The following is a 24,128-nucleotide window of genomic DNA, read 5'->3' on the forward strand; positions in this document are numbered from 1 at the left end:
AAAAATATTATGAAAAAAATATTATAACATATTTACTCGCCTTAGTAAACTTCAATCTCATTCACTAGATCGCAATCTCGAAAAAAAAAATAATGTGCAATTTGTACCTCTTGTACGAGCGTATGTAGACTTGTTGATTCACTTGGATCGATAGCCAATTTTTTTTTTTCTAATTATACCATTTAATTTGATTTGTTTTAATTTTACATTTGTTATGTTCGAATCACACGTTGATTAAGATAATGAGTACTAATTAAGGTTTCTCATAGCAGTAACAAAAATAAAACCTACGATTTGATCAGAAGAATGTATTTAAATTAAAAATATATATATACGAAATGCCATAAAATTTGAAATTCATTAGGGGTTAAAATAATTGCCCGATTTGTATATATTAATTTTGGTCGATAACGTTATGTGCCAATAGTATTTCAAATATATATATATATATATATATATATATATATTTAACCAATATTAATCAGTTTTCATTTTCTGAGCTCAGTATAACGTACTTTAGAATATCTTCTTAAAGAACATTATAAAACAAAGTTTAGCCTATGTCACGCACTTCAGGATATAAATTTTTTTAGCCACTTTAGGATATAATTTTAAATCAACAAGTCGAGTGTTTAAATAAATTAATAATGCAGTGTATATGTTTCTGGATAAACGTACGTCTAAATTACACTCATAACATCGAATGTTTAACTAGGGACGGAGTCAAAGATTCATATAGAGTGGTTGAAAATAAATTTTTTAGATGATTAACAATCGAAAGAAATTCTGAATTCCTACAAACTACAGAAGAATTTTTTTGGGTCAATTGAGTCCCCAATTGCTCAAAATATTTTTTAAAAAATTATAAATTATAAATTAAAAAACATATTAAAGATATAAATAAGGGAAAAAGTAGTCCTGTAATTTGCACATTTTTCATTTTTGGTCCTGTTAAAAGTAAACTTGCAATTTTAGTCATGTAACTTGCATTCTTTTTTCATTTTTGGTCCTATTAACATTGAATTCGCATTTTTAGTCCTGTAACTTTCATGATTTTTTCACTTTAAGTCCTGTTAACATTAAATTTACAATTTTAGTCATGTAACTTGCATTCTTTTTCATTTTTAGTCCAGTTTCCATATAATTTTCATTTTTTTAATCTTATAACTTCCATATATTTTTATTTTTAGTCATATTATCGATGAATTTGTATTTTTAATTCAATAAATTTCATACTTTTTTTATATTTTTCTTCATAATATATTATTATTTACATATTTTAAAACTTTTAAATTTTAAATGAATCAACAAAAATTCAACTAAAAATTATTCAAAAAATTTTTACACTAAATATTATCTTATAAAATACATAATATAAATAAAACTATTAATCTAATGAATAAAAATATAAAAAATTATGAAATTAATGGAATTAAAAATATAAATTTATCGATAATATGACTAAGAAAAAATATATGGAAGTTACAAGATAAAAAAAATGAAAATTCAATGCAAACGGGACTAAAAATGAAAAAGAATGCAAGTTACCAGACTAAAATTGTAAATTAAATGTTAACAGGACTTAAAGTGAAAAAATCATGAAAGTTACAGGACTAAAAATGCGAATTCAATGTTAATAGGACCAAAAATGAAAAAATAATGCAAGTTACATGACTAAAATTGCAAATTTATTTTTAACAGGACCAAAAATAGAAAATGTGCAAATTACAGGACCAAAAGTATACTTTTCCCTATAAACAAGTATTACTTGGAAAAATGGTTGAAGGGGGGATCTTTTAAAAAAATGATAGATCTTTTAAAAAAATGATAGAAGGTGGAGGGGCAGCCGATCAATTTATTTACATATAAAAGTATTTCCAACAAGCAAATTGGGGTATTGTGGGTGGAACGAGCAAAATTTAATGAGAGTTGTCTCGTGGGTGTAATAATTGTTTTTGTTGGATAAAACAATCGAACCATGATATTTGAGATGTTGTGCTGTTTAAAATATTTGAGTTGCTCAATTACCTCAGTTATTGCAAGCTCTCGGTCCTACAATTAGTATTAAAGCCAAGATCATAATTTTGATATCGATCGAACATCTAACCATGACACTTGGACTGGTGTGCAGTTTAAAAATATTTTAGTTGCACCATTATCACAAACTAAAATTTTTAGCAAAACGACAAGCATTCGGTCCTACAGGTCTGCCCCTGACTCCATCTCTGTTTTAATATTACTAGTATCTCACCTATGCGAAGCATGGATTGTATTGTGTATATAATGATTAAAAATTACAGTGTGAAAAATTGAGTTTGGAAGTAAATAGTAAATACAAAATTTAAATTAACACTTACTTAAATTAATTCTAAAAATAAAGTGAAAAAGTGTTATTACAAATTTTGAAAAAATTCTTAAAATACAATATTTGTAGTTGAGTTTATTTCATTTACTTCATTATCACATATTGAAATTTTAAGACACTTTAGATCTGTAACCCTGGATACATCGACGTACAGCTGACCATGACTGAAAACATGTTTCCTAAAATAAAAAAAGCCTTACATGTGATAATTATTGTCCTTGAATTTTGTTAATTGTCATTGCATATAAAACAATATAGAGAAATTATATTTGTTGGAACTTGAAAGGAAGCCTTGGATCAAATGGAGTTAATTAATGACATTCTTGGAATAAGAACTTTATGACCAACATTACTTCCGATAAGCATTTTTCCTTCCAAAACATGGTTTCCGAGCTTCGTGATTTAGCTCGTGGTTTGGAACTCCAGGGCATCATTTCCATTTAAGAATTCTTGAGTGTGCAAATCGTACAACATATCAACATTTTTCTATGAATGACACGCCTAATCAGAATTCAAATACAATATTCCATCCGAATTGTTCAGTGATATCATGTATTAATTTATGGACTAAAAAAATCAAAGTCGGTGTCAATATAGTTCTCTGCTAGAAGTATGATGTATCATTTATCGTGCTACCAAACAACGGATATCTACTCTCAACGATTTTTGCGATAGGGTCTTTGAAATTTTTAAGCAACAATTCATTTGGAATATCAATCACTGTGCAACCGTCATTTGGTTCTTTAATTTTTCCGTCTCACGTCCAATCTAAAAATCTCCTAATTTCATAATCTTCCTCATTAGAGACCAAATTACAAAGACACATATTTTAGTCAATCTCAAAATTGTGTAATGTCTTCACATATACACAAATTAACTGTGACATGAACAATGTCTTGCCTACTGCCCTTCGGAATAACAGGAAAATTTGTCGAAAATTTCAACAAATACTTCTATTTTTGCCTCCAAAAAAAAAGTGAAAGCTTGAAGTATTTTCAATTCTTATTATGTCGCGTTTTTTCTAATCATTCAAAACAAAACTCGTGTATCATTAGAGCATCATCCCATATGATGAGTTTGGATTTCACAATAAACTTCGCGAGAGGACTCTCTTGTTTGATATTACACTAGTAAAAAATGCACACACTTTGTGTGTGTAAAAAAAAGTCTTTTAAAAAAAACAAATCATGGAGTTAGTTGGAAGTTTTTAGTAAAATAATGGTTAGAAAAGGATAATTTTGGAATAAATTATTTTGGTGTCCCCAAGGTAGTTATTTTAACCTACGCATCTTTTATAATATAGATAGATATTGAATTTTCGTTAGGATTGATGGAAATTGCAAAGAGGGAATGAACATTACTTCCACTAGGCAGAAAGAAGAGATATAATACCATTGGATGTCACGTTTAACACAATCTCTCCATTCGATCTCAAGGCTGTCGATAGAGTCTTCCATATGAATGTTTTTCCAATACCTTCATAACCATATACGAAGAATACTCCACTCTAGTTTCAATTAATTGTAGTATTATCGTGTCATATACTGGATGTTGGTCACTATTTAAATAGACGGTCAAATTCTTGTAAGTAAACTCTTCTAATAGAAAAAAGTCGTGTAATCAAGGACCCTTTATTTAAATATTTATTTATTATTTTCTTTCAATTATATTTAATACGATAGGTGTAAACATATATATTGATAATGATTTCCTTAGATAAATTGTATTTTTGACGTAAATTTAATATTTTGACAAAAACTCTGTTTTACACACAAATATATATCTCTCTCTGTGTGTATGAAGATAAAAAATTATCTGAAATTAAAAATTAGTGATAAAATATTATCAAATTTCAACCAAAAATTGATAAATTATTATATATACAATTTATAAAAATTTTCACATATATATGGACACGAAAAATTTAACTAAAATTTAAAATAGTGACAACGTCCGATTAAATTTCACATTTTGAACCAATAAGTGGTACGAAATATCATATATAAGAATGTGAAAACTTTTTACACACACGTATATATATTTATATATATATATAATGCAGACTGAAATTAAAAACTAATGATAACATTGTATCAAATGCCAAGCATTGAACCGAAAATTAGAATATTATCCAATTATATATTTTATGAAATGTTCGATGTGTATGCAAACAAAAAATTAATTGAAATTGAAAATTAGTGATAACATATAATCTAATTTTGAACTAAAAATTGATATATTATCTATCATACATAACATTTATGGAAATTTGGCACACAAAAACAATAACATAATTAAAATGTAGTTATAATGCCCAATCAAATTTAAAATTTTGAATAAAAATTGATACATTATCATGTATAACATTTAAGAAAAGTTTCACACATATATAATTGTGTAAAATTATGAATATATACACACACAAAATTAATTGAAATTTAAAAATAATGATAATATCTTATCAAATTTCAAATTTTGAACAAAAAATAGTATATTATCATGTACCGAGTATTATAGTTTTTGAAATTTTTTGTATAAATACCAAATTTCAAATTTTTACCAAAAACTATATTAACATATACATTATTTATGAAAATTTTAAAATATATAAGGATAAAAATTAAATAAAATTTAAAATTAATGATAAGATTCAGTCAAATTTCAAATTTTGAACAAAAAATTATGGCATTAATCATATATAACAATAAGAAAATTCTCAATTTTATGTAGAAAAAAATTTACTGAAATTAAAAATAAAAATAAAATCCGATCAAATTTTGAAATGAATATTGGTACATTATCATATAGTGTATTTATTGAAATTTTCACATATATATGAACACAAAAAATTAAATTAAATAAAAAAATAGCGATAACGCTTTATTAAATTTCAAATTTTGAACTGAAATTGGTATATATAATGTATAACATTATGAAAATTTTCACATATAAATAAACACAAAAAATTAACTGAAATTTAAAAAATTGTGTTAAAATAATATCAAATTTTAAATTTTGAACGAAAATTGATATATGATTATATATAACGCTTATGGAAAATTTCACAAATATATACCAAAAAATATTTAAAATGTCGGTATACACCGTATCATACCGTGTATACCGACATTTTAAATATTTTTTTAAACTTTTTTTTTTAAAATGTAGGTATACATTTTTATAATATCGGTATACACAACATCATACCAATATCGTACCCAATTTCTATATATTTTTTTAAATATTAAAAAAGTCGGTATACACAGTATCATACTGATACCGTGTATATCGACATTTTAAATATTTTTTAAACTATTTTTTAAAAATTTCTGTATACATTTTTAAAATGTTGGTGTACGCGGTATCATACCGATACCGTGTATACCGACTCTTTTTTCGGTATACCGAAATACCGAAAATTTGAAAATCTTATACCGATACGGATTGATACCGTACCAAAATTTTTGGTATACCGAAATTTTCGATATATACAGTTTTTTCGGTATGGCGGTACGACGGCATTTCGGTATTTTTTCCCAACCTAAATAATAATGAGTTTGACTTTTCAGTTAGAGTTTTGCTTCATAGGCTAGTAATAGTAACCATTCAGACAAATTCTCCACTAAAAAAGTGGTTATCATCAAATTAGGATGAGAGAAGGAGATGAGTGGAAAACTGCTTTCAAAACGAAATATGGATTGTACGAGTGGTTGGTTATGCCATTTGGGTTAACTAATGCACCTAGTACTTTTATGAGATTGATGAATCATGTCTTGCGTGCTTATATTGGAAAATTTGTTGTGGTGGTATACTTTGATGATATCTTGGTGTATAGTAAAAATTTGAATGAGCATGTTGAACACTTGAGAATTGTGCTAATCACACTAAAGGCTGAGAATTTGTATGCTAATTTGAAAAAGTGTGTGTTTTGTATAAAAGAACTTGTGTTTCTTGGTTTTGTTGTGAGTGCTCAAGGAGTCAAAGTTGATGAGGACAAGGTAAGTGCAATTTGAGATTGGCCAACGCCTACTTCAATTGGCCAAGTTCGGAGTTTTCATGGTCTTGCAAGTTTCTATAGGAGATTTGTAAAAGACTTCAGCACTTTGGCGGCTCCTATGACTGCAGTGATCAAGAAGAACGTTCCATTCCATTGGGGCGAGGAGCAAGAGAAGTCTTTTGATATAATTAAGCAGAAATTAATTAATGCTCCTTTACTTGTATTACCTGATTTTTCTAATACTTTTGAAATTGAATGTGATGCGTCAGGTGTAGGAATTGGCGGTGTGTTGATACTGGACGACCAATTGCATACTTTAGTGAGAAGCTAAGTGGAGCAGCGCTGAATTATCCTACCTACGACAAGGAATTCTATGCCTTGGTTCGTGTGCTTGAAACGTGGCAGCATTATTTGAGGCCAAAAGAATTTGTGATTCATACGGATCATGAGTCTTTGAAACATCTCAAAGGAAAACAAAAGCTGAACAAGAGGCATGCCAAGTGGGTGGCGTTTGTGGAGACTTTTCCCTATATTATCAAGTACAAGCAAGGGAAAGAAAACGTGGTAGCAGATGCTCTATCACGAAGGTATGTGCTTCTATCTACTCTGGACTCTAAGTTTTTGGGATTTGAGTATGTGAAGGAGTTGTATGCCAATGATCATGATTTTGGTGAGATTTATGTGTCATGTTTGCATGGTCCGAAGGATAAATTTTTTATGCATGATGGATATCTGTTTAAGGAAGATAAATTGTGTGTTCCTAAATCGTCCATACGTGAATTACTTGTTAGGGAATCACATGGGGGTGGTTTGATGGGGCATTTTGGTGTGGCTAAAACTTATGATACTTTGTATGAACATTTTTATTGGCCACATATGAAGCATGATGTTGAGAGTATTTGTGAGAGATGTGTGACTTGTAGGAAAGCTAAGTCTAAGACACAAACGCATGGATTGTATACCCCATTTCCTGTTCCTAGTGAACCATGGGTAGATATTTCGATGGATTTTGTTTTAGGATTACCAAGATCTAAGAAGGGGAGGGATTTTGTGTTTGTGGTGGTTGATAGATTTTCAAAAATGGCTCATTTTATTGCTTGTCATAAATCTGATGATGCATCTCATATTGCGGACTTGTTCTTTAATGAAATTGTCAGATTGCATGGCATGCCTAGGAGTATTTTTTCTGATAGAGATACTCGTTTCTTGAGTTACTTTTGGAAAACATTATGGTGCAAGCTTGGTACTAAATTACTGTTTTCGACTACATGTCATCCTCAAATGGATGGTCAAACTGAGGTTGTTAATAGGACATTAGGAACTTTGTTGCTTGCTATAATTAAAAAGAATTTGAAGAGTTGGGAAGAATGTTTGCCATTTGTGGAGTTTACATATAATCGTAGTATGCATTCTACTACAAATTTTTCACCATTTGAAATTGTGTATGGTTTTAATCCTTTAACCCCGTTGGATTTGATGTCTTTGCCTATGAGTGAAAGGGTTAACATGGATGGTAAGAAAAAAGGCGGAATTTGTGAGAAATTTACATGAAAAAGTGAAGGTGTTCATTGAGAAAAAGAATTTGCAGTATACAAAGCAAGCAAATAAGGGAAAGAAGAGAGTTGTGTTTGAACCAGGAGATTGGGTGTGGTTGCATTTGAGGAAAGAGCGGTTTCCTGAAAAACGGCGCTCCAAGCTTCTACCTAGAGGCGATGGACCGTTTCAAGTATTAGAGCGCATCAATGACAACGCCTACAAATTAGATTTGCCAGGTGAGTATAATGTCAGTGCTACTTTCAATGTTTCTGACTTATCTCCGTTTGATGTAGGTGATGAACAAGATTTGAGGACAAATCCTTTTCAAGAAGGGTAGAATGATGCGATCATGGATGGCTCGCATGCTGATAAAGTGACTAAGGATCCGTTGGAGATGCCACGAGGACCGGTTACGAGAGGCCGAGCTCAGAAGTTCAAGGAAGCACTTCAATCCTTGATGTTGAAGTCGCAAGAGGGCGTTGGATTTCTTGATATTCAATTTGGAGGTAGTTATCACCGTATTGAGGTCAAAGGCGGTCAAGAAAGTGAAGAAATTGAAGACCTTGTTCGCAGCCCAGGCGCGCCCGCGCCCCAGACTCGCGCGCCCGCGCCCTTATTTTGCGAAGAAGAAGCGCGCCCGCGCCCCTTGATCGCGCGCCCGCGCTTACGGATGCCAAATTGACGAAGAATTGTGCGAGCTCTCGGTGCGCCCGCGCCTTACAATTGGCGCGCCCGCGCCTTGCACTGTGCAACAAAGGCACGCCCGCGCTTAGCCCTAGCGCGCCCGCCCCGATTATTTTACATGCACCGAAGGTGTTTTGTGTGTGTGTTCGGGATTTTTAATATTTTGGCATTATTTTGCTTATTTTAGGTCTTTTATTCCTACTAGGAAACTTTAGGAGATATCTTTGATATCTTTTTGATTTATTTTGCATTATCTTTCAATATTTTGGGTTGTAATATAAATACTACAACATTCATTATTTTAAGGGCAATTAAGATTTCAGATTATTGATTATTCCATACAAAATTCTCTCTAGAATTTTATTAAGCTTTTGCTTAACCAAAAATCAAACTTATCAAAGTTTTCAACTTTGTGGCGTTTGTCGATTGATTATCCTCGTGGGTTGTCAGAAACAGGTTTTCTAAAGGTCCCGTTGTGATCAATTGTTTTCTTCGTGATTACTGTTGCTAGTTTCGTTGTAAGCTAGAGGTGGTTAATCCAAAACTTTTTTACTTGTTTTCAAGATCAGGCAATTTCTTGATTTCTTTTGTTATTGGATTGAGGGTATGATTTTAATATAGTCGTGTTTGCCTTCCATACATTAAGAATTCATATCAGGCTGTTGCTTTGTTTTGTATGTGTGCATTGCAACAGGTGGGGCAGAAGCTAGTCTGAGATGACATGGACAGCTCGGGAGCGAGATTTAGCAAGTGTGAACTCGGGTTTAAGTGGAAGAATGATAGTGAGAATTACAGCAAACTTAGCAAGAACATTAGAAACTTGTAAATGAGATTTTGACGTCTTGAATAGTTTGTAGTTTCTTGATATTTATGGGATTCATTTGATGTATTGCATTGCATGATTAGATGCTTGAAACCTTGTTCTTGTAATTATACCAGTTCTAGATTTTATGGAACATGTTTGATGTTGATTTGTAATGATTTAGATCACTTGTTCCAAGTTTGACAGCAAGAAGAGTGTTCTGCAAAATTGCTGGATCTGGTGCCCGCTCGATCGGGTGAGATGCACCGATCAAGCGCGGCATGGAAATATTGGAACCGAGAGCTCTGGAGTGTGGCTCGCTCGATCGGACAAATTCATCCGATCGAGCGAGGCCATTTGTGCTACAGACCGACAGCAATGATTTCTTGCTCGCTCGATCGGGCGATTTTATCTGATCGAGCGAGGATCCGGATTTTTTTTTTTAAAAAAAAAAAATTAGCTCTTGGTTTTAATATTCTAATTGATTTATTATTTAATTAATCATTAGTTGCCCTAATACGAGATTAGCAACACGAGGTCCTCATAATATATTTGCTTTGTATAGTTTTTGTAATAAATCTTTTTTGTTTGGGATGGGATATCTAATCTATTTTAATGCTTTATTTAATGGTTTATAATTTATTACTAATCTTGGAGTTCCTCTTTCTATTTTAGACTTTTTATTGACATAAAAAGCAGCACAACTCCATGGAGATCTAGATTTGGAAATCAATTCTTTATTTTCTAAATCTTGTATTTCATTTTTGCAATGTTCTTCTAATTCAAAATTCATTTGTATAGGTCTGGCTTTTGTGGTTATTTGTTTATCATCAAAACCTATTTCATAGGGAAGATCTACGATATGTTGTTTTCTATTCCAGAAAGCATTAGGAATATCAGAACAGATTTCTGATTCTAATAAATTTTGAAATTTTGAAATTTTATTTTGAAATTCATGAGTTTTTAATTGTTCTTGAATTCTTTTTAAAGAAATGTCTTTTTTAATATTATCTAATTGAAAATTCTTCTTTTGTATTTCAATATTAATATTATTTTCATAGATTGAACAAGCTTGAATTAAATTAAGATTTCTAGTTTTAGGTTGTTCTAGAAACTTAAATTCTAATTTTTTATTATTAAGTTTAAAATGTATAGAATCATTTTTTACTTTATAAGGTGTAATGAGGGTAATAAAAGGTGTTCCTAAAATTATAACATGATGAATGTTATTAATAAGAATAAAAGCAGTTTTAAGAGTAACACCATTATTTTCAATCAATGCTTCTGTTTTAGAATGTACGTTTAGTTCAGAGTTGTTAGCAACAAATAATTTTTTCTTTAGTTTCTTGTTGAAATTTTGTAGGTACAATATTTGATTTTATACAATTTAAATCTGCACCTGTATCAAAAAGTGCTACAGTATCAATTTTATAATCTTCTGAAAATATAATTTTTATTTTAAAAAGGTATTTTCTAGAAGTTATTTCTCTTAATACAAAAAGAAAATCTTTTGGAATATTTTCAATATTTAAAATATTTTGTGTTTCTTCTTCATTAATTATTTTTTGGAAGATTGTTCTTATTGTTTTAGATTTTTGAATTTGATTTTCTTTTAAGTCTTTTATTTCTGATTTTATTTGTTTTATATTCTTTTCTAAATCTTTAATAGTTACATTTTTTATTTTCTTATCACAAATATTTTTTGATTTAGTTGGTAAAAATTTATTTTTTTCTTTGTCTAATTATTTTAGGATTTTCTCTAAATAGTCTTTTTGTATTTTAGGATCATTTATATTTTTTAATACATCTAAGAGAAGTAATTGATCTTTTGAAAGCATATTGATTTTCTTTTCAGATTTTTCACTGTTAGTGATTATTTCATTAAGTTGTATAGAAAAATCGGTATTTTCATATGAGTTTGAAGAACATATTAAAAGATTAGAAATTTTATTTAATAATTCTAAAAATAATTTGCAGTGTGGCTTGTTTTAAAACATTTAATGTTTTCAAAGTATTTTTCAAAACTTTGTTTGTAATTATTAAGTTTTTTAGAAGGTCTTTTATAAGGCTTTTCATAAAATTTTTCTTTTGGCGTTTGTCGATTGTAAAACTCAAAAATCAAACTTATCAAAGTTTTTCAACTTTGTGGCGTTTGTCAATTGATTATCCTCGTGGGTTGTCAGAAACAAGTTTTCTGAAGGTCCCGTTGTGATCAATTGTTTTCTTCGTGTTTAACTGTTGCTAGTTTCGTTGTAAGCTAGAGATGGTTAATCCCAAAACTTTTTACTTGTTTTCAAGATTGAGCAAATTTTTGATTTTTTTTGTTATTGGATTGAGGGTACGATTTAATATAGTTGTGTTTGCCTTTCATACATTAAGAATTCATATCAGTTGGTATCAAAGCCAAGGTTTTGAATCAAGTAAGTATCTATCTTCATCTATCTCTGTTCTTCGTGTTCCTCGTTCTTATCTGAGTCTATTCTTTATCAAATTTCTGTGTCGTTTTCTCTCAAACTTGTTACCCAAGTCTCGTGTCTTGTGCTACAAGTTATAATTTTTTTTTTTAAAAAAAGAACAAATTCGAAAATTTCAAAAAAAAAAATAAAAAAAATAAAAAGGATCGAAAGCTTCAAAAAAAAATATTGAAGAAGGAAGATAACTTGTGGTCAATTTTTGTTCTTGTTCATCCTTGGGTGCAAGTCAGAAATTCAAGTTCCTAAAATTCTTCATCTTGATTTTGTCAGTCTTCGAGAGTCAATCTTCAAGTGTCTACGAGTTGTAAACTTGAAAGTTTGATTGAATTCTACATAACGCAAAAGCCTGCATAAATTGAGTGAAAAAAAAAGGAGTGGTTGAGTGAATTCTTTGGAGTGAATTGTGATAATTTGTGTGAGGTAATTTTATTACTAACGTTTTCTTGCAGGTACGATGAGTTCTTCTAGCCAAAACTTTTCTCAAGGTCAAATGGATGAATTGACCAAGATGATGATGGCGGCTTTGGGGCCAATACATGAGAAGTTGGATAAGTTTGAAGTTAGTGGGGGTGATGGTAAAAATAAAAAGAAAAAATTTGAAGAAGATGATGATGGTGGAGAGGATGAAGAGAGTTTGGGTGAAAATTGGGGTAGAAATAGGAGGGTTCATGAAGGTGAAAGAAATAGAAGGGGAGCTGTGAGAGAAAGATACATCGAAGGGAGTCGAGAGGATGGGAATATTAGTGGGATTAAGATGAAGATTCCTTCGTTCCATGGGAAATTTGATCTGGAGGCTTATTTGGAGTGGGAGATGAGAGTTGAGTCGGTATTTGATTGCCACAACTACAATGATGCGAAAAAAATAAAACTGGCGGTGGTTGAGTTTGTGGATTATGCTCTCATTTGGTGGGATCAATTTGTTACTTCTAGGAGGAGGAATCGAGAGCGTCCCATTGAGACATGGGAGGAGATGAAGCAAATATTGCGAAAGAGATTTGTGCCTAATTACTACTATCGTGATATGTTTAGGAGTTTACAAAATTTGAAGCAAGGTTCGAAGAGTGTTGAGGATTACTTCAAGGAGTTGGAGGTCACCATGATTCGAGCTAATATTGAAGAGGATCGTGAAGCAACTATGGCTCCTTTCTTATGTGGTTTGAATAGGGAAATTCAAGACCAAATGGAGCTCAGACATTGCATGGATCTTGAGAAGATGGTACAATTGGCCATGAAAGTGGAACAACAACTCAAAAGGAGAGGCATGGGTCGAAACTCTATTGTTGTGGGTTCTTCTACTCCTTAGCGTCCAAACGTTGGTAAATGAGAAGATGTCCAGCCGGTGTCCAAACCAAAAATCGACACCAAGCAAGAAACACCAAAGCAAGGAGTGCAAGGTAAATCTGAAACTCCTAATAATCATTACAGGGACATTAAATGCTTTCGATGTCAAGGTCTTGGTCATATTGCTAGTCAGTGTCCGAATAAAAAAATTATGATTATGAATGCTTGTGGTGAGTTTGAGTCGGAGAGTGAGGAGGAGAATTATGATAGTATGCCTGCGTTAGAGGATCCCGATGATGAGGGATATGATGCGGTGGTTGGAGAGTTGTTGGTGACTAGGAGAGTGTTGAATGTGCAACAAAAAGAGGAGGAAAAAAATCAAAGGGAAAATTTGTTTCATACTAGATGCTTCGTAAAAAACAAAGTGTGTAGTGTCATCATTGATGGGGGTAGTTGTACTAATGTGGCGAGTAGTGAGCTTGTTGAAAAGTTGAGTTTACCTACTTTAAAGCAACCTCAACCATATAAATTGTAGTGGTTTAATGATAGTTCGGAGGTGAGAGTGACTAGGCAAGTTTTAGTGCCTTTCTCAATTGGTAAATATGAGGATGAAGTGTTGTGTGATGTTGTTCCTATGCAAACTTGTCATATTTTGTTAGGAAGACCGTGACAATTTGATAGGAAGGTGATACATGACGGTTTTAAAAATCGTTATTCTTTTACTATGAAAAAAGAGTCTGTTGTATTGTTGCCTATGACTCCAAAGCAAGTGTTGGAGGATCATTTGAAAAAGAAAAAGAGAGAAGAGGCCGAAAAAAAGAGTGAACAAAAAAGTGAGGTGGCCTTAAAAAAAAAGAATGAAAGAAAAAAAGATGAGAAAAAAATTGAGATGAAAGAGGCCGATAAAAAAATATACATGGCCCAAAAGAGTGAGTTGCAAGAGATTTTACATGTGCATACTCCACTTGTGTTGATTTTCTATAAGGAGATTCTCCTTAACACAAGTGATATAGCCGGAACTCTTCCGAGCAATGTTGTTTCTCTCTTGCAGGAATTTGAAAAATTATTTTCGGAGGATTTACCTCAAGGACTACCACCTTTGAGGGGAATTGAGCATCAAATTGATTTTGTGCCCGAAAGTACGTTACCGAATCGTCCAGCTTATAGGAGTAATCCGGAGGAAACAAAAGAGCTACAAAGGCAGGTAAGTGAACTTCTCGATAAGGGGTTTGTGCGTGAGTCGATGTCTCCTTGTGCTGTACCTGTTTTGTTAGTGCCTAAGAAAGACGGTTCATGGAGAATGTGTGTTGATTGTAGAGCCATTAACAATATTACCATCAAGTATAGGCATCCTATTCCTAGGCTAGATGATATGTTGTAACACCCAGTATTTTTAGTACGTAAATTCGCATGCATAATTAGGGATTTTATTTATTTAGAATTTTAGATTATGAGTTAAATATTTATGTGAAATTATTTGTGCATGTTTTAAGTTATTTTCAAGAATTTAACCCATAATTTGAGATTTTTATGATTTTTGGTATTTAAATTATTTTATCGCGTAGACGGGATCGTGGACGGATGAGATGACAACTTTCTATCCAATTTATTTCATGAGCCTTTTAAGAGCCCAAAAATATTATTTTGAGTTTTATCTCCTCAAAATTTTCAGTATTTAATTTTATATAATTTTAGGAGTCCATTTTTATCCAAATTTAGCCAAAATATTGACTTTTAATTACCTTTAAAATTCCCTAAAATAATTATTTCGGGATTTTTAAGTTAGTTATCAGATTTTACTTATTATTTAGAGTTTTTAAGTTATATATATTGTATATTTAAAACCCTTATTAATATTTTAATTACCCTATATTCTAATTAAATCAAAAACAAATTTTCTACCCTACATTAAAACCTTCTGCCGCCTCCAACATCTTCATCAACCCTCCTTCACGCCTCTTTATCAAAAAAATCAGCCCCATAGCCGATCAAGCTTAATTCTTGAGGATTTTTTGTCGTTCGTCGTCTCGGAATCGTCATATACGTCTTCTTCTTTCCATTCTACGGTGCAAGGCATGTTTCCTTTCGAATTTTTTTTGCCATATCAGTGTTTATGCGTGTGTGTGTGTGATCATCAGATTTATTCAAGAAATTTTTTCAGAAAAATCGAGTTGGCTTTGATTATGTGCTTTATTCATGTTTTGTGGAAGCATGCTCACGTTTTTTTAGCCATGGGTGCGTCTAGCTGCTGGCCAAGGGTCCCTAGGCTGTGTGAGGGTGGTCTGGACTCGATTGGCTCGAGTGGTTCGAGCCAAACGAGCCCAGGTAAGGGCTGGTGCAAGGATTGGTCCTTGTGCGCATAGTTTAGGGTTCACGGAAAGGGCTCGGGTTGGCTAGGGACTGGGCTGCATGGCTCGGGTTCAGGGACCAAGTTAGGACCGCCCAGACGTGGGCTACTTCTGGGCGGCGGAGCTCCGGCCAGGGGCGGTCGGAGCAGGGCGGAACAGCCCTAGAAGGGCTGCTGCTCGCGGCCGAGAAGAAACAAGGGAGGGGCGACGGGTTGTAGGGTTTTGGGGTGGTCCGGGTCGGGTTGTTGTGTTCGGGTCGGGTCTGGAAATTCATGGGTTATGTTAGTTGGGTCCAGGTCCGGGTTAAGTTAGTCGGGCTCGGGTATTTTATTTTTAAGTTAATTATTAAGTTAAAGTGTTTTAATTGGGCTAATTAGATTAATTAAATTAATGGGCTACATTTAAGTTTATTAATGGGATTGAATAATTATTTTAAGTTAGCCTAATAATTTTTATGGGCTTGGGAGCCCATGAAAGTTATTGGGCCAGTCTTTGGGCTTTTAGGCCCATTGGGCCAGATTAAGTTGTTATTGGGCCAAGTATGTGCTAATGGGCTTTAATTGATTTATTGGGCTTAGAAAGGTGTTAATGGGCTTAGGTATATTAATGGGCCAGTCTGAGTGTTAATGGGCCAGAATTTAAGAAATTGGGCTTGAGTGTTAGGGCCAGCAGTTCAGTACAACCCATGAGAAATTACATGTGTCCTGAATATATATTTAATTATTTAGCATGGAAGTTAATTTTAATATTTATATGTTAGTATGAAATTAAATTAAATATATATGAAGGACACACATTTTATTTAAGTACATGCATTCATAAAATAATTTTTATGCATGATTTAATGTTTAAGGTTGAGCAAAAGAAAATAATTTTTTTTATATTGGAAGTTGAAGTAGTGTGACAATTTAAGGGGGATTCGTCCCCATATGTGAACTATTGAAGGGCAGTTTACTGCCAATTTAAGAGGTGATTCGTCACCGCCACGTACGTTGATTTACCACGCTGATCAGTATTTAATGTATGTATGGTTACACTATGGATACGACCTTTCGATGTTAGAAAATGCTTTGCTCAACAATGTTTATGTATTATTATGATATTCAAGTTTAATTTAAGTTTATGTTATGTTCATGATATTTTTAAGCATGCTCATTCATGTATATGTTATGTATTAGTATTAAAGTGATTTAAATTATTTTAAACCCTTGTTACGTTAGCATGTTGGGCCTCTAGGCTTACTACACTGATATGGTGCAGGTGAGTACGTAGAGGAGGATGTAGTACCCACCGGCGGCGAGGACCTATGAGCGGAAAAATAGTAACCCAGTGACCGTTGTCTGAGTCTACGTCATGTTTTGAATATTTTTATCATGTCATACATTTTATTTTTTTTCAGTGGTGGATATTATTACTCATTTTATTTAAATATTTTCAGTGCATGCAAATTTTATTTATTTTGCTTATGTCAGTATTTTATTAAATGTTTGACTCAGATATTTAATTTATTAAAGGTTGCATTTTTATTTAAGTTATTTATTTTTAAATCTATTTATTCTGTGCATATATGTATGGGCATGTATGTACATATTTTTACTTAGTAAGTATAAAAAAAAAAATTCCGCATATTTATTTATATTTAGAGAGTTAGGGTCGTTTCAGTTGGTATCAGAGCACGGTCCTTGGAGGGGTCCTTACTGCTATGCGAGCTCAGAAATCCACGCTACCGGTCTGTAAGTTTTAAGTGTTTATAGCATGATTTACTTTTAAGAATTTAAGTTAGCATTAATGTTAAAACACTTAGTTATGCATGGCGATTTACGTAAAGAAATATGTGGTGGTGCAGAATGCCTCCGAGACCTATGAACAGACGTGGGGAATCTCCACCTCCACCTCTACCTCCACAGAACCCTCTTGCAGCATTGGAGCAGGCCAATGCTAATATGATGGCAGGGATTACTGCTCTGTTGGAGCAGGAGGCTGCACGTCCTAGACTGTCCCACGAGGAGGACGTTGCTGAGCGGTTCCAGAAGAAGGGACCGAAGGAGTTCACTGGTACCACCGATCCATTGGTGGCTGAGGGGTGGATTCGCTCTTTGGAGTCCATCTTTGCATACATGGGGATTACTGACGCCGACAGGGTGAACTGTGCGACTTATATGATGAAGGGAGATGCAGCTCTTTGATGGGAGGGTGCTGCCAGGGGAGTACATCTTTCTACATTGACTTGGGCGAAGTTTAGGCGTATCTTCTACGCCAAGTATTTCATGGAGGATGTGTGCAGTCGCATGATCCGGGAGTTTATGAGTCTCCGACAGGGGGATAGGTCAGTGGTTGAGTATGTGAGACAGTTCGAGAGGGGCTGTCATTTTGTGCCTCTAATTTCAGACAGCCCACCGGAGAAGATGAGGCAGTTTGTGGAGGGACTGAAGGCGGATATCAAGCATGACGTACGTATGATGGACGTCGCTACATATGAGGCAACAGTTAGTAGAGCACTGAGGTCAGAGGAGGGTAGGAGAGAGATACAGCAAGAGCAGCAGGGGAAGAGACAGATTCAGTCTGGATTTCAGCGACCATCTTCGCAGCCTCCTGCGAATAAGCAGTATACTGGGCCGTCTAAGGGCCCGAACCAGCAGCAGAGGCCACAGCAGCCGAGGGGCGGGGCCCCTAATACTGGAGGTTTTTCTACTTGCCCGAAGTGTCAGAAGATGCATTCGGGACCTTGTCTTCTGGGAGCAGGAGTTTGTTTCCACTGTAGAGAGCCAGGGCACCAGATAGCTAATTGCCCGAGGAAGAAGAACACCACTGGTAGAGTGTTCGTTATGCAGGCAGAGGAGGCAGACCCAGACACCTCCTTGATCACCGGGAGAATTCTAGTTGGAGGCAACTCCACGTTTGCGTTGCTAGATTCAGGGGCTACGCATTCGTTTATCTCCCTGGAGTTTATCAGACGGATAGGCATCACACCTGAGATTGTTGAAAGTGGTTATGATGTCACTATGCCGTCAGGACAGATTATTTCTACCTCTAGTGTCATTCGAGAACTGGAGTTGGAGCTTCAGGGGCACTCCATTCGCGCAGATGTGGTGGTTTTGCCGTTGAGTGGATTTGATTTGATATTGGGTATGGACTGGTTGACAGTCAATGGAGCTTCGATTGACTTTCATCGGAGATCAGTGTCAGTGAAACCATCAGAAGGCGACCCGTTTACCTTCCATGCATCTCAGAGCAGTGATATTCCTCAGGTGATATCTCTTATTCAGGCGAGGAAGCTGTTGAAATGGGGTTGCCAAGGTTTTCTAGCAAGTATTGTCACGGCCTCATGACCATCTAGCAGATCATTATCAGAGATAGAGGTGGTTCGTGACTTTTTGGACGTCTTTCCGGAGGATATTGCAGGAATTCCACCAGTGAGAGATGTGGAGTTCCGCATCGACTTAGTGCCAGACACTGTGCCTATCTCTAAGGCACCATACATACTTGCTCCTACCGAGATGAAAGAGTTGAAGGAGCAGATACAGGAGTTATTAGAGAAAGGCTTTGTTTGTCCTAGCTTTTCTCCATGGGGAGCTCCAGTGTTATTTGTGAAGAAGAAGGATGGCAGTATGAGATTGTGCATCTATTATCGAGAGCTCAATAGGGTCACAGTGAAGAATAAGTACCCATTACCGAGAATAGAGGGCCTATTTGATCAGTTACAGGGAGCTTCGGTGTTATCCAAGATCGACCTGCGATCAGGTTATCATCAGCTGCGAGTTAGAGATGCAGATGTGTCCAAGACTGCTTTCCGGACACGTTATGGGCATTACGAGTTCTTAGTGATGCCATTTGGGATGACCAATGCTCCAGCGGTTTTCATGGATCTCATGAACCGGGTTTTTCAGCCGTATCTTGATCAGTTCATCATAGTCTTTATTGATGATATCTTGATCTACTCTAGGAGCGTTGAGGAGCATAGGCAGCATCTACAGACAGCCTTGCAGACTTTGAGGGAGCATCGTTTGTATACCAAGTTCAGCAAGTGCGAGTTTTGGCTCGAGCAGGTGGCATTTCTTGGCCACATTATTTCGAGAGATGGGATTGTAGTGGATCAGTCGAAGGTTGAGGCAGTGCAGAATTGGAGTATTCCGAAGAATGCTTCGGAGATTCACAGTTTCTTGGGTTTGGCAGGATACTATAGGAAGTTCATCAAGGGTTTTTCCTCTATTGCAGTACCCTTGACTTCCTTAACTAAGAAGAATGTGAAGTTTATTTGGAGTTCAGACTGTCAGAGGAGCTTCGATCAGCTGAAGGAAGCACTCACTACCGCACCGGTTTTGGCGATGGCAGTACCACACGAGGAGTTAGTGGTGTACACCGACGCGTCTAAGCTAGGTTTAGGCGCAGTACTTATGCAGTGTGGTAAGGTTATTGCTTATGCATCAAGGCAGTTGAAGATTCATGAGCAGAACTACCCAACACATGACTTGGAGTTAGCAGCAGTGGTCTTCGCTTTGAAAATATGGAGGCACTTATGGAGAGAAGTGCAAGATTTTCACTGATCACAAGAGCCTCAAGTACTTCTTCACTCAGAAGGAGTTGAACATGAGGCAACGGAGATGGTTGGAGTTGGTGAAGGATTACGACTGTGACATTAGCTACCATCCAGGTAAAGCTAATGTAGTTGCCGATGCTTTGAGTCGGAAGTCGTCAGTGGTATCGTATTTGTCAGTGCAGTTACCACTGCAGAGTGAGATTCAGAAGTTTGATTTGGAGTTATACTTGAGTGGTCATGCACCGAGCTTGTCAGTGTTGACGGTGCAGCCAGTTCTGCGAGATCGGATCAGGGATGGACAGCCTACAGATAGGGAGTTGCAGCGTTGGAGACAGAGAGATGAGGCCAAGGGTGGTCTTCTGTATACAGTTGTGGATGACATTGTTCAGTACCATGGTAGGATGTGGGTACCGAATGTCAATCAGTTGAGAGCTGAGATTCTAGCAGAGGCTCACACATCTCCGTACTCTATTCACCCCGGAAGTACGAAGATGTATCGAGATTTGCAGCTATTGTATTGGTGGCCCGGGATGAAGAGAGACATCAGGAGAGTTGTGTTAGAGTGCTTGACTTGTCAGCAGGTCAAGGCTGAGCATCAGCGTCCAGCAGGACTTCTTAGACCTCTTCCTATTCCGGAATGGAAATGGGAGAACATTACGATGGACTTTGTAGTTGGTTTACCAAGGAGTTCCAGAGGTTGCACAGCTATTTGGGTAATCGTGGATAGACTCATCAAGTCAGCTCATTTCTTACCAGTGATGACTACTTACTCGTTGACACAGTATGCAGAGCTTTACATAAAGGAGATTGTTAGACTGCATGGCATACCAGTGTCGATAGTATTAGACATAGATCCGAGATTTACGTCTGCGTTTTGGAAGAGTTTGCACACTGCATTGGGGACTAGACTTTTGTTCAGTACAGCGTTCCATCCCCAGACAGATGGTCAGTCTGAGAGAGTGATCCAGGTTCTCGAGGATCTACTGAGAGCTTGTGTCATCGACTTTCAGGGCTCGTGGGAGACTAGACTGCCATTAGTGGAGTTTACCTATAACAACAGTTTTCAGTCGTCTATAGGTATGGCTCCTTATGCAGCATTGTACGGGAGGAGGTGCAGATCTCCTGTGCATTGGGATGAGGTTGGTGAGAGGATTTTACTTGGTCCTAAGATCGTGCAGCAGATAGCTGACATTGTGACTCAGATTCGGGATCGAATGAGGACTGCTCAGAGTCGTCAGAAGAGTTATGCAGATACTCGACGACGAGATTTGGAGTTCGCAGTAGGTGATCACGTGTTTCTGAGAGTGTCACCTATGAAGGGAGTAGTGCGATTTGGCCGGAGAGGCAAGCTTAACCCTAGATATATAGGGCCATTAGAGATCTTGGAGAGAGTTGGCACGTTGGCCTACCGTTTAACTCTACCACCAGGGCTAGCGGCAGTGCACAATGTATTCCATGTATCCATGCTTCGGAGATACATCTCGAACCCGTCACATGTGTTGGATTTTGAGCCTCTTCAGTTGACACCGGAGTTAGAATTTGAGGAGAGGCCTATACGGATCTTGGCTAGGGAGGAGCGCAGATTGAGGACGCGGGTCATACCGATGGTCAGAATCTAGTGGCTGAATCATTCGGAGGAGGAAGCTACTTGGGAGACCGAGGCAGACATGAGGACTCGCTACCCGGAGTTGTTCGGGTAAGTACTTTAATTTCGAGGACGAAATTCAAATTAAGGGGGGGGGGGGGGAGAATTGTAACACCCAGTATTTTTAATACGTAAATTCGCATGCATAATTAGGGATTTTATTTATTTAGAATTTTAGATTATGGGTTAAATATTTATGTGAAATTATTTGTGCATGTTTTAAGTTATTTTCAAGCATTTAACCCATAATTTGAGATTTTTATGATTTTTGGTATTTAAATTATTTTATCGCGTAGACGGGACCGTGGACGGACGAGATGACAACTTTCTATCCAATTTATTTCATGAGCCTTTTAAGAGCCCAAAAATATTATTTTGAGTTTTATCTCCTCAAAATTTTCAGTATTTAATTTTATATAATTTTAGGAGTCCATTTTTATCCAAATTTAGCCAAAATATTGACTTTTAATTACCTTCAAAATTCCCTAAAATAATTATTTCGGGATTTTTAAGTTAGTTATCAGATTTTACTTATTATTTAGAGTTTTTAAGTTATATATATTGTATATTTAAAACCCTTATTAATATTTTAATTACCCTATATTCTAATTAAATCAAAAACAAATTTTCTACCCTACATTAAAACCTTCATCCGCCTCCAACATCTTCATCAACCCTCCTTCACGCCTCTTTATCAGAAAAATCAGCCCCATAGCCGATCAAGCTTAATTCTTGAGGATTTTTGGTCGTTTGTCGTCCCGGAATCGTCATATACGTCTTCTTCTTTTCATTCTACGGTGCAAGGCATGTTTCCTTTCGAATTTTTTTCGCCATATCAGTGTTTATGCGTGTGTGTGTGTGATCATAAGATTTATTCAAGAAATTTTTTCAGAAAAATCGAGTTGTCTTTGATTATGTGCTTTATTCATGTTTTGTGGAAGCATGTTCACGTTTTTTTAGCCATGGGTGCATCTAGCTGCTGTCCAAGGGTCCCTAGACTGTGTGAGGGTGGTCTGGACTTGAGTGGCTCGAGTGGTTCAAGCCAAACGAGCCCAGGTAAGGGCTGGTGCAAGGATTGGTCCTTGTGCGCACAGTTTAGGGTTTACGAAAAGGCTCAGGTTGGCTAGGAAATGGGCTGCATGGCTCGGGTTCAGGGACCAGGTTAGGACCGCCCAGACGTGGGCTACGTCTGAGCAGCAGAGCTCCGGCCAGGGGCGGCTGGAGCAGGGCGGCAGCAGCCCTAGAAGGGCTGCTGCTCGTGGCCGAGAAGAAACAAGGGAGGGGCGACGGGTTGTAGGGTTTTGGGGTGGTCCGGGTCGGGTTGTTGTGTCCGGGTTGGGTCTGGAAAGTCATGGGTTATGTTAGTTGGGTCCGGGTCCGGGTTCGGGTTAAGTTAGTCGGGCTCGGGTATTTTATTTTTAAGTTAATTATTAAGTTAAAGTGTTTTAATTGGGCTAATTAGATTAATTAAATAATGGGCTACATTTAAGTTTATTAATGGGCTTGAATAATTATTTTAAGTTAGCCTAATAATTTTTATGGGCTTGGGAGCCCATGAAAGTTATTGGGCCAGTCTTTGGGCTTTTAGGCCCATTGGGCCAGATTAAGTTGTTATTGGGCCAAGTATGTGCTAATGGGCTTTAATTGATTTATTGGGCTTAGAAAGGTGTTAATGGGCTTAGGTATGTTAATGGGCCAGTCTCAGTGTTAATGGGCCAGAATTTAAGAAATTGGGCTTGAGTGTTAGGGTCAGCAGTTCAGTACAACCCATGAGAAATTGCATGTGTCCTGAATATATATTTAATTATTTTTATGCATGGAAGTTATTTTTAATATTTATATGTTAGTATGAAATTAAATTAAATATATATGAAGGACACACATTTTATTTAAGTACATGCATTCATGAAATAATTTTTATGCATGATTTAATGTTTAAGGTTGAGCAAAAGAAAATAATTTTTTTTTATGTTGGAAGTTGAAATAGTGTGACAATTTAAGGGGGATTCGTCCCCATATGTGAACTATTGAAGGGCAGATTACTGCCAATTTAAGAGGTGATTCGTCACCGCCACATACGTTGGTTTACCACGCTGATCAGTATTTAATGTATGTATGGTTACACTATGGATACGACCTTTCGATGTTAGAAAATACTTTGCTCAACAATGTTTATGTATTATTATGATATTCAAGTTTAATTTAAGTTTATGTTATGTTCATGATATTTTTAAGCATGCTCATTCATGTATATGTTATGTATTAGTATTAAAGTGATTTAAATTATTTTAAACCCTTGTTACGTTAGCATGTTGGGCCTCTAGGCTCACTACACTGATATGGTGCAGGTGAGTACGTAGAGGAGGATGTAGTACCCACCGGCGGCGAGGACCTATGAGCGGACAAGCAGTAACCCCGTGACCGTTGTCTGAGTCTATGTCATGTTTTGAATATTTTTA

This window comes from Henckelia pumila, chromosome 1 (genome assembly GCF_033568475.1).
Source record: "Henckelia pumila isolate YLH828 chromosome 1, ASM3356847v2, whole genome shotgun sequence".
In the NCBI taxonomy this organism is placed as follows: Eukaryota; Viridiplantae; Streptophyta; class Magnoliopsida; order Lamiales; family Gesneriaceae; genus Henckelia; species Henckelia pumila.